An 11910-nucleotide genomic window follows, 5' to 3' on the forward strand; every position below is an offset into this window, starting at 1 on the left:
ATAATATCATATCATCTGCAAAAAGGGATAATTTTATATATTTTTCCCAATTTTTTCTCCTTTAATTTCTTTATCTTGTCTTATTGCTCTTGCAAGAGTTTCAAGCACTATGTCAAAAGAAAGTGGAGATCCTGGACAGCCTTGACTTACTTCCTGGTTTCAATGGGAATGCCTCCAGTTTTTCTCCAATTAAAATGATGTTGGTTGTGGGTTTCTTATACATGGCTTTAATTATATTGAAGTATGTTCCCTCCAGTCCAATTCCCTCTACAACTTTGAACATAAGTTCATGTTGAATTTTGTCCAAGGCCTTCTCTGTATCTATTGAGATGACTATGTGGTTCTTGTCTTTGAGCCCATTTATATGATTTATGACATTTATTGAATTATGTATATTATACCATCCCTGTATCTCTGGAATAAAGCCAACTTGATCATAGTGGTTGATCTTTTAAAGTGTGTCTTTGTGTGGTTTTTAAGTATTTTGTTGTGAATTTCTCCCGAATATTCCACCCAAGCACCAAAGAATATACTTTCTTTTCATTACCACATGGAAATATCTCAAAAATCAGCCATGTACTGGGGAAAAAAACCCACAACAAATACAAAAAGATTGAGATAATTCCATGTATTCTATCAGACCAAAATGCAATAAAGCTTAAAAACCAATAATGGAAGAAATCACAGGAACCACACGAACACATGGAGATTAAACAACACACTCGTGAATGATGAATGGGTCAAAGGAGAAATTAAGAAAGAAATAAACTTATTCCTGGAACTAAACAAAAGGACAGTACAACACAACAAAACCTCTGGGACACATTGAAAGCAGCCCTTAGATGGAGGTTTATAGCTCTAAGTGTCTACATTAAAAAAAAAAAACTTACAAATAAATGAATACATTGTAATTTAAGACACTTGAAAAGCAACAATAAATGAAACCCAAACTCAGCAAAGAAGGAAAAACAAAAATCATAGCAGAAATTAATGAAATATAAACAAAGAAAACAATACAAAGAATAAATGATTCCAAGAGCTGGTTCTTTGAGAAGATGAACAAGATTCATAGACTGCTATCCCAGTTAACCAAAAGAAATAAAGAGCACATCCAAATCAACAATATCACAGAAGAAAGGGGAAACATCACAACAGACAACAAAGAGATCCAGAACATTATAAGGGAATACTTTAAAACCTTATATACTACTAAATTTGAAAACCTAAAAGAAATGGACAGGTGCCTAAAAGCATGGGAACCACCAAAGCTAAACCAAGGGGTGATTAACAGCTTAAGCAGACCCATAGCACATAAGGAAATTGAAACAGTAATACAAAACCTCCTGACTGAAAAAAAAGCCCCAGGCCAGATGGATTTACAGTGGAATTCCCCAGACATTTAAAAAGGATCTACATCCAATACTACTTAATTTATTCAAAAAGATAGAAATGGAGGGAGAACTTCTAAATTCCTTATATGAAGCAAGCATCACTCTAATACCAAATCCAGGTAAAGATACCACCAAAAAAGAAAACTATAGACCCATATCTTTAATAAGCATAGATGCAAAAATTCTCAATTTTATTGTTTTTGAAGTCTATAGTAAATGTTTCTTCAGTTACACTACATATAATTGACTCATTAGACAAAAGCTAAATGTCTTTTTGTAATCAGCTCTGACACTAGAAACAGTGTCAGAAAAAGCTAAGTTAATGATAGTTGTGATAGGAAATAGTGGAAGAGTTTATCACTCTCACTTGTTTCTTGGCCTGAATGGTTGAAAGAATAGGGGGTAGTTGAACAGTGGTTCCAGTTGGCTTCCCCACATGACTCTTCTGTTTTCTTACAGGATGAATGTGTCAAGGATTTAAAACATTTTACATGTAGACTGTCAGAGTTTGGTTTGGTTTCTTTGTTTGTTTGTTTGTTTTCTGGACCCATAAGCAAAGGCATCAAAGAGAGATTATATAGCAGTTGGCTAGTATGTGCCAAATCATGATTTCAATCCCAAGAAGAACCAAGACAAAAATAAATAAATAAATAAACAAACAAACAAACAAATAAATAAATGCATGAAATTGTTTAGCATTTCACCTGCTTTATTTTATTCATCAAAATACATATTGAGGTTGAACATGGATGCACTCAGTCTTTTCTAAATGAGAAGTAGATTGAAAAGAGATAGAAGGAATGCTCCGTTTGGGAGACAGGAAAAAAACACCTTACTATGTATGTGTTAGGCATATACCTGAATTTTGATTTCTGATACTCATAAGGTATTCTTAGTTTGATATATGAGGAAGCAATGTAGATAGGTAGACAGATATATAGATAGTATATAGCTGATATGTAGATAGTGATAGATAAAAATAAAATTAATTTATATTTAGTTATATTATGTAAGCTACATTTTTTCCTCTTCATAGTGCATTTAAAATATTTTATATGTAAGGCATTATCTATTTTCAGAAGTTTATAAGATTAATTTTCATTTTTTAAAACTTCAGAAAACTTACCTATTTTACATGTGTTATTTGCCATTACAACAATTTAGAAAATGTCAATAAATTTAAATGTAAAATAAAATTTTCATGCAGCAATTTCAGTAGTGAACTATTCTCCATAGTGCTGTAAAAATACTTCAGTTTCTTTTTTTAATCACTCCTCACTGATCAACTCATGATTTTTTTTAATTCATGTGGACTCCTGGACATTTTGACTTTACTGAATTTATGTTTAATCAATGCATTTATAGCATCATTAGGTGTGTTTTTATGTTTTTCTAATTTTGAAAATTATAATTTTTCAAATTTCATAACAAATTGCTGACAATATTTAATCTTGTTTCTCTATTTAGGAGTATTCAAATTTCTCCATTGTGAAGTAAAATCTACTTTACCTGGTGATCTTAGGAAGTTTAGGCATATCAAAAAATATCACTCATCCAACCTTTTAACATGCTGAAATCATACTTCTATCAAACCTTCTTTCTCTGAAAAAGCTACAAGTATGTAATTATTACTTATCACTATCACTCAGGATTGTAGTTAAATCATTCTATATCCAATAAATATAAAAGCTTATATAATAGTAGATTGAAGTTTAGTGTGTCTTCTTTAGCAAGTGTTTTAACACTGTGATGATTAATATGGATTGTCAATTTGACAGGACAATGCATGTACTCATGACCACCTGTCAGGTATTATCTAGACTATGCAATTAAGGTTGGAAGATACACCTTGATTGTGAATTATACCATTTCATGGAGATGAGATCCAAAACTGAATAAAAGGAGAATGCTAGCTGACCACTAGTACTCATCTTCCTCTGTTTCATAACTGCAGATATGATGTTACCAGCTGCCTCAATATCCTGCTGGCATGTCTTCTCCAACATGATAGGCTATAACCTAGAACTGGGATCCAAATTAACTCCATCCTTCATTAAAATGGTTTTGTGATGTATTTTCTCACCACAACATGACAATTGTTACAGCTTTAATTTTTAATATTAGTTCTTATTCACTCTAATGTATTCTTATTCTTTTGTTGTATTTTCTTTTCTTAACTTGTATTGAATTTTTGTGCATTTAATAATGTACATCTTGATCATATAAAGCACCCCCCAGGCTGGATTTCGTGTGTTGTAATGTATGTGTAAAGGTCTATCCTGTTTGTGTCCCAAAAAGTTCCTCGGTGTGAATATATCCACTGAAACTTAGTCAACCCATCTAGCATCACTTGCTTAAAGAACACCAATTCTTCTTCATCTAGAAGTAATCAATTACTAATAGTTCCTTTGGTAAGGCTGGGACTTCTTACTAATTTCTCCAATCCTACGCTAGATTTTTTGTCTGTTTTGAGTTTGCATGGTTCTTTTGCATACTGTCATCATTGCTGCAATTTCATATGAGCAAGATCCCAGAAGCTTAGAAAACTATTTCCTTGTGGTCATCTACTACTCCTGACTCATGCAATCTTTCTAACCTCTCTCCATAATATCACTGAGCCCTAAGTGAGAGAGGATTAATATAGGAGTTCTATTCAGGGTCACACATTGACATTCTCTTACACTCTATATTTTGGCCAATTGTGGCTTTCTGTGTTAATGATCATCTGCTGCATGAGGGAACTTTGCTTCTGAGAGTTGACAGATGCATTAATATTCCCTCTTCCTTCATTCCCCTATGTTCCCTGTGCCTTAAATATAGATTTCTCATTGTAGATGTGTCACATAGGGCTGCATGTCTTACAGACACCTATTTTTTGCATTTGACCAGTTGTGGAACTCTGTAATGGTCTCCGCGTGTTTGCAAAAAGTAGCTCCTTTGATGACTGGTGAGAGGTATACTTGTCTGTAAATATAAGAATACATATTTAGCCAACAATAAAAATTACATTTGTCTAAAAATGATAAAGGTTTAGAGTTTTCACTAGGATCTATGACCTATGTGACATTCATGCATATTTGGCTATGTTAACAGTACTTCCATTGAGTGGGCTTTGAATCAATTTAGATAGCTATTGATTAATCCCAAGATAATACCACCATTACTACACCAATAGAGATAGTATGTGGTGTGGGCCATTGTCATGGTTATTATAGGCTTGACAGATGTGTTGGACCATTGGTTGGATTTCTTTCTTAGCAGCTTGCATAGTACCTTCTGATACTATGAGAGGTAGACTTCAAGTAGGAGGCTTCCAGATCAGTTCAGCTTTATTGCTCAATATCCTGTGTCCAAAGTATGGTCCGTCTTCAGATATCAGGTCTTACTTTCATGTTCTGGGGGACAATCAAGGGACTGTTTTATTTTTGAGTCTCTTGAACCAACTTAATAAACAACTCAAGGGGATAGTTCTCTTGTCTTGCAGTGTGTGTCTTTTTCCACATATGCATATTCATTATAAAAATATATGTATATTATATGTATCTTCCAGTATGCTATTGAGAAAATACATTTCCCTCAGGTTTTCACATCACCTGAGCAGTACTTATCTCATCCCTTTTCCATGCTTCTCCATCTTCATTTAAAGCACCCCCATTTTCTCCATTTCTCCTTTCATAACACCTATCTTCTACTATCCCACTCTTTCGAACTTCTTCCATTTTCCCCATAGCTCCTTTCATTCTCATATGTTCCTTATGTTTTCTTAATACATAGCACTTAGATCGATGTGCTTGTGAACGCTGGAATTTCAAATTTTCTCAAAAGCACCAAAGAGAGTGAAATGATCAACTTGAAGGAGAGCAACTTAAATTGCTTAAACTGCTCTTGAAATAGAAGTCTTCTAATAGGATCTTGTTCTAGCCCATATTTCTGCCTAGCTTTATTGATTATTACTTTATAAATTTTTGTTTTATAATAGATGTGTGTGTGTTGTGTTGTGTGTGCCTTTGTATATGTGTGTATGTGTGTTTGTGTGTGCATGTGTGCATTCTGTCAAGCACATACCATGGCCTGCATGTCAATTTCAGTGTCCATTCTTTGGGAGTCAGTTCTCTCCTTACACCATGGGTACTAGGGATCAACCTGAGGCCACTAGGCTTGTTTGGCAAGCCTGTACCCACTGAATCATCTCAATGACCGTGATTACTTTTTAATATAAGCATATGGTCAAGTTTCAGCATTGCCTAAACAGTAATTTTGAATCTTTTTTATAATAATAATAGCTTATTCTCAAAACAAAGGAACCACAAGAACCAGCAGGTCAGAGGTACCCTTCTAAGAAGTGGAAAAGAAGCCTCTCTATCTATGTTCTGGTTGTCCAAGAACTTTTAGCAGAACAGCCCTAGTGATAAAAATGGAGGTTAATTTCTTTCCTGAAGGTCAATATAATTTCAACATGAGTAACATTAGCTAACACTTTAGAAACACCAACAATCGTTTATAAGTTTCTGTTGTTGAATGACACTTATTCATTCCACAGTCATTCATTATGGCATGACCATAATAGAGAATGCAAAAAAATCTGTTTTGGTAATTTATATCAATTTTGACTCTGGTTTCTCTTTTCAATCACAGTAAGGTTATATAATCACTTAAAGAAACAGGATTTCTTTAGGTAGGATCTTATATAAGAACTCCTCATATTAAGGCCTTGTTCAGTAAGGATGAGTTTTGGTAGATTCATGATAATAGGATAATTTATACCACAATATCACATATGAAGAAATGACTGTCAGTCATATGGAGATATTGTGTGTTCTTTAAGGCCAGAAGTTTGCAGAAACATGTAAGAATGTGATATGTACTGATGCCTGATTTCCCCTTTATATGTCCCTGCATGTGTGACTAAATTGCTTCACTAAACAAGCTGCAGCATATCTTGAGTATAACACACTCAATTTCTTCAAGAATACCATTAGTTATTCAAAGCTTTTTTACATCTTACCATGACTCATAGTGTGCTGTGTATCTCAAAATGTCTTGTATGCTTTTCTAAATTGAAATAGAACTAAAAAAAAATCCTACCTCCTACATAACTGAATAACAGTTTTAATGGAACAAATTTATATTTGGAAGAAAAACAGGAGGATAAACGGATTCCATTTTTTTTATATGTCTCTTATGCCTTGAGAAAAAATTTTAAGCAAAAATTACATTGAGCATTAATACTTACAAAAATTGACATATATTAATAAGTACAAATACAAATTTCATTGCTATTTGGTTTTAATAAATTTGTCTGCAGAAATTTTCTTATCACAATGAATATATCTTTGTACAGATATAATAAATAAATAAATATAAATATAAATGAATATATCAAACACTATTTTGTTCCTCATTTTCATGAACTTTCTAATAAGTACACTATTTTTACCCACTGATATATGAACACTATATTAATTAATATTGCAGAATTTCTAGAGAAGCTCCTGGCCATATATAAGTCCCATATATAAGTATATGACCGTATAATAGAAGTAGAAATTTCATTTTAAATCCAAATAACATTTATATTAGCAAGTAAATAAGGGGAAAAGTAACTAAGAAATGTTCTTTCCTACAAAATGCAATTCTTAGCATTGTGGTGTCCAAAGTAGACCAGGCTGTAGTGTTCCTACTCATTTCACCCATGTCAAATACAAGTGCTCACTTGTTTTCCTCAAAATTCATCTTACTGGAATGTTTACAAATGTAATGAGCAGAGACATCTGCTAGACCCTCACTCTGCCATAAATTTATCATGGGTTCTGAAAAAAATTAATAAATACAAAGCAGGTCAGATACTATAAAGAAGTCTTGCACCAAAGGACATTTGGGAACAATGCTTGAACAGATAGGACTTAACATATAAGACAGAATGCATAAAATCCATTCGGGGAAAAAGTATGGATGTGGGTGTGAGTCTAAATTTGAATAAGTTCTATATATGAAATACACAAAAACTCAACAAAATATGTATTTTTAAAAGCTTTGTGGTTGAGAGGAAATGAATAAATCACATTTTTTTTCAGAGAACCAAGTATTTTTGTTTTGTTTTGTTTTTCTAATTCTGAAGCTCTTATTTGGTCATGTGTGAGATATTGAAGACAATTGCTGACCACAGAAGAGCTTCTCACATTTGGGGTGCTGTGTTAGTCCTCTGGCCCCAGACAAAGGAAGGAGAATGTACTTTAGCTCTGTTCTCCTTTACCACCTACTAAGTATGGTTCCTTTGAATATGGTCACAAGTTCATTACTTCTTTAAAAAATTAAACTATTGAAAGATAATTTGGAGATTTTTGACTTTAATTCAAAAGCTGTGGAGCTTTCTGACAAACTCGTAAGAATACTGTTTTTAGTTTCCCTGAGTGTGACTAACTGGAGACTCCCATGCTAAACAGCACTACAGAGAGGTACACTGTCAACAGTTCTTATTTCATAGGTTTACCCTGGTCACCTAGAGTAATGCAGAAACCATAACGTGTCTACAGAGTATTTTCATAGGACATTTTCAGTCACGATTTTGGAAGTGCTGACTGATTTCTTTCATCCAGCATAATGAGACATGGATAGAGAAATGAGCTATGAAGGAGATTGCCTAGATTTCAAGCACAATTTAAAAGAAATATGATGGATTGAAGGATTGAAGCATTTGAAAACAAAATTATGTCTTATTCATCGTGTATTTTGACAGAAAAAAAAATGCTCTTAAAATGAGAACAAGCTTCAGGGCAAAATGATCCTAATTTGCAGCCTGTAAGACTATGTTAAAACTTTGGAAAGATTTAACAGTGTGTCCCCTATAGTCCAAAGTAAAAGAAAAGTTTTCTAAGAATTTTAAGCATTTGCCCTGTAACCTATTGATTGTCAGCCCAGAAGCATGAGACAATTTTTTTAAAATGTGCTTTTCTTTTCAGTGACTGCTATGTAGAGTTCTCAGGAAGCCTAGACATTTCCACTCTGTAATATTCTCCCTGACAGAGCATAGATACACATGAAATAAAAAGAGCATTCAATATACAAGAAAGACACAAATTACCATATACAATTGTAATCATGAGTCACCTGTTCTGTAAGATATGATATCAAAGACAAGAGCTCTCAGTGGGCAGATACCAGCGATCTAAAGCAACACGATGAGGAAGCATTTCTGAGTCCTACATAAAATCACAGGCAATGTGTTCCTTACAAAATTTGAGAATGGTGATGGATCATTTGTTGCTTTCCTCATATTCCTCTGTTATTTTAATAGGAGTATTTATTTCATGGTTCCTTCCCCTCCTTCCCCTCCTTCCCCTTCTTGTCCCTAACCCTCCTCTCTGTTCTGCTCTTCTCAACCTTTCATTCTGTGACACTTTGTATACTGAGCACACTGGGAGATATAAGTAGTTACCAGTTCACGGGCCTTTATGTTGAGACTGATAAAAGTGAGAAATCCTGAAGCCTTTTAAGTGTTGTGAGAGCCTGGTGTAGATGACTTGTCAATGAGATAAGTCTTTTGATGTCCTTAAAAGAAAGAGTGATAATAATTTTCATGTGGAAAAACTATAATATAGTATTCTGATTTTCTCAATGGGTATATTAGGCAAGATAGCAAATTATTTGCTACTTTTTCAGGTGTGGGATAAATTATAATCTGTCTCTGTTTAAGTCTTAACTAAAATTTATCATTTTTTTCCACCAACTTATCAAATGAGACAATTTGTCAGTTCCCATGATAGATATTCAGATAGTTTGCTCTTTTATAGTAAAAGGTGACACTTTCTAGTTTTCCCTTAGAATTCCATGGGTTTCTATTGGACAACTTTGTGGAAAACCCAGAAGCAATTTGGTAGGAATAGGGAGTTTATGGGCAAGGCATCACTTTGCATCCAGCTATTCTGAAACAGAATTCCCTGCTAATGTTATTGGAAGTGAACGTGTAGGCATATGACAAAGCCAGTCAATTCTCTTATTCATATAGGTATGTATTAGGCAGCTCTCCTTTTTCTTTACACTGTAATTGAGATAATTAGGCTTATTTTGACTCATGGTGTTAGTGTTGCTAAGTTTGCTACATTTCCTTGGGAACTGTAGGGGAAGCCAATAGAAAAGGAAACTGTTCACCTTATCACAGTCAGAAAGCAAAGCATGAGTAAGAGGAAGGGATAGGATCCCAATGGATCCCTCAGGGGCACAGCTCCAAGTGACCTAACTTCTTTCCTCTTGACTCCAAATTCTGGATTCTACCACTTAATGTTGGCACTATGGTCTTAGAACCAATCCATCAAACATGACCCTTTGAGTAACATTCAAAATTCAAAGTAGAACAGCATAAGAACTAAAACTGTATTTCAAACTAACACAAAATTATAACATATTTTAAGCTTCTAGCCACTTCATTCTAGCCTCTCCCCAGCAAACTCATTAAGACGGTAACACGAACATAGTGCATATCACAGTCATATAATTTTGATGTATTTCTTCCTTAATGTTTTATATTAGTAGCAGATCAAGAAAACTCAATTTTGCCTCTCTCTCTCTCTCTCTCTCTCATCTTTTAAAGCAATGAAACTCAAGACTCAATGGAAAACTTAGATCATGAGACATACAGGGAACAAAATAAATCAGTATTAATAAACAAAGAATTTGCATTTACATTTTTACTGAGATAGTGTCTTTCTATGTAGTGTAAGCTGGCCTGGAACTCAATTTGTAGCAAAGGCTAGCCTCAAACGTGTTTTTTTTTTTTTGCCTCAAGCTCCCACATACTGACATCACAGGTGTGATCCAACCCACAGACTCATGTACTTTTTGTCTTTCATCATGATCAATATGGTAACTGTTGACTGCTCCAACAAATGCTCTATGCCAATGAGCAAGATAGTTTCTATAGATACCATCACTCTCAGCTTTAGAAACTCCTCATTAATCATCTATGATCGCTTTAATTTCTGGATGTTAGTGTAATATCTTCTGTTCTAATGGTAGAATGAGAACAAGCATTAGCCCAGGCACAATCTTATCTATCTCACTCATTTTCTGCTTATTAACTCAGCCGTTTCCTTCCCATAAAAGCAGAACTGTAGTAGATAAATACCCTGCCAATTATTTACCCATATATAACATGGGAGACATTTTGTACTGGATAAAAAGGTAGTCATCACATATCTTTATCTGTCTCTGTGTCTATCCCTTTCCCCTAAAGCTTTGAATTTCTCAATATATCATCCTCATCTTTAAAACTGTATGATTGCAAAGTGTCTGAAACTGTTATTTTCTATTTCCAGCTCGATGTTTCTTCTTTGGAAGTCTTATGTTGAAGTTTCCCATATTGGAAAACATTGGAAGATAGGAGCCTTGAGGTTCGCTTAGAACACAAAGACTAATGTTTCTATGAAAGAATTAAATTTACACATTCTTGTTTTGCCATGTCTTCTTACATTATGTAATAGCTTTGCCCAGGTTATAACAAAGTAAGAATGTCCCTGAGAGAAATCAACACATTGATCTTAAGCTTCCTAGCTTCCAAAATTTGAGAAAAATTTTCTTCATTATAAATTACCTGAGCTGCAGTATTCTGATATAGTGTGCTACTGTTGAGATAACATCTGATGTTGTCAGATGACATGAAATTACTGGGTAATCAGCAAAGGACAATGAAGTACTTCTAAAGCATGGGGGGGGATATATATATACATATATGTTTCCCTTGGGGTAACTTACAATGAATGTGAGAGTCTCAGACAAATTTCTACATGCCCAATAGATTTGCATTGTAGCTTCAGAACCCTGAGTATGAGTAACAACCAAGAGGAAAACCTGCTATTGCCCTGGTAGGTAATCACTCTCATAAGTCCCAATTGATAAAATCTCTGACAAATGGCCTCAGGAAAAGCATGGTGTGTTCTCTGCACAGAGCATTCAGAAAATCCAGGAAAAAAACAAGGAAATGGACGATGACTATAGTTCTTGCCAACAGGACACTTGTCAAAGATAGGAGTTATTTAATGTCCATAAGGTTTCTTACCAGGATCTCATATATATCTGAAAATAAGAGGATTTCCAAGCCCTTATTTAAAAGAGTATGCTTAGAACTGAAGGAGTCCTAATTGTGTAAGAAAAAGGGTGTGGACCCTGGAGTAGCTGGGGCAGAAAGGGTAGATATGATTAAAATACATTTTGAAAAATTATCAAGAAACTAGTAATAAATGAGGAAGAAAAAAAGCAAAACAAAAAAGTAAATACTTTTCTTAGGGGCTGCAGAGGTGAATCAGTAACCTGTTACTGTTTGTGCAGAGGACCTGAGTTCAGTTGCCCACAACACTTCAGGAAACTCAACAGTGATCTGATCTGTAACTTCTGGTCAATCCAACTCCTATGTCCTTCTTCTCACTTGCACACAAATGCACAATAAATTCACAAAAACACAAGCAATGTGGGCTGGAGAGATGGCTCAGTGGTTAAGATCACTGACTGCTCTTGCAGAGGACCTTGG

Source organism: Nannospalax galili, unplaced genomic scaffold (assembly GCF_000622305.1).
Source record: "Nannospalax galili isolate Female #2095 unplaced genomic scaffold, S.galili_v1.0 scaffold1180, whole genome shotgun sequence".
In the NCBI taxonomy this organism is placed as follows: domain Eukaryota; kingdom Metazoa; phylum Chordata; class Mammalia; order Rodentia; family Spalacidae; genus Nannospalax; species Nannospalax galili.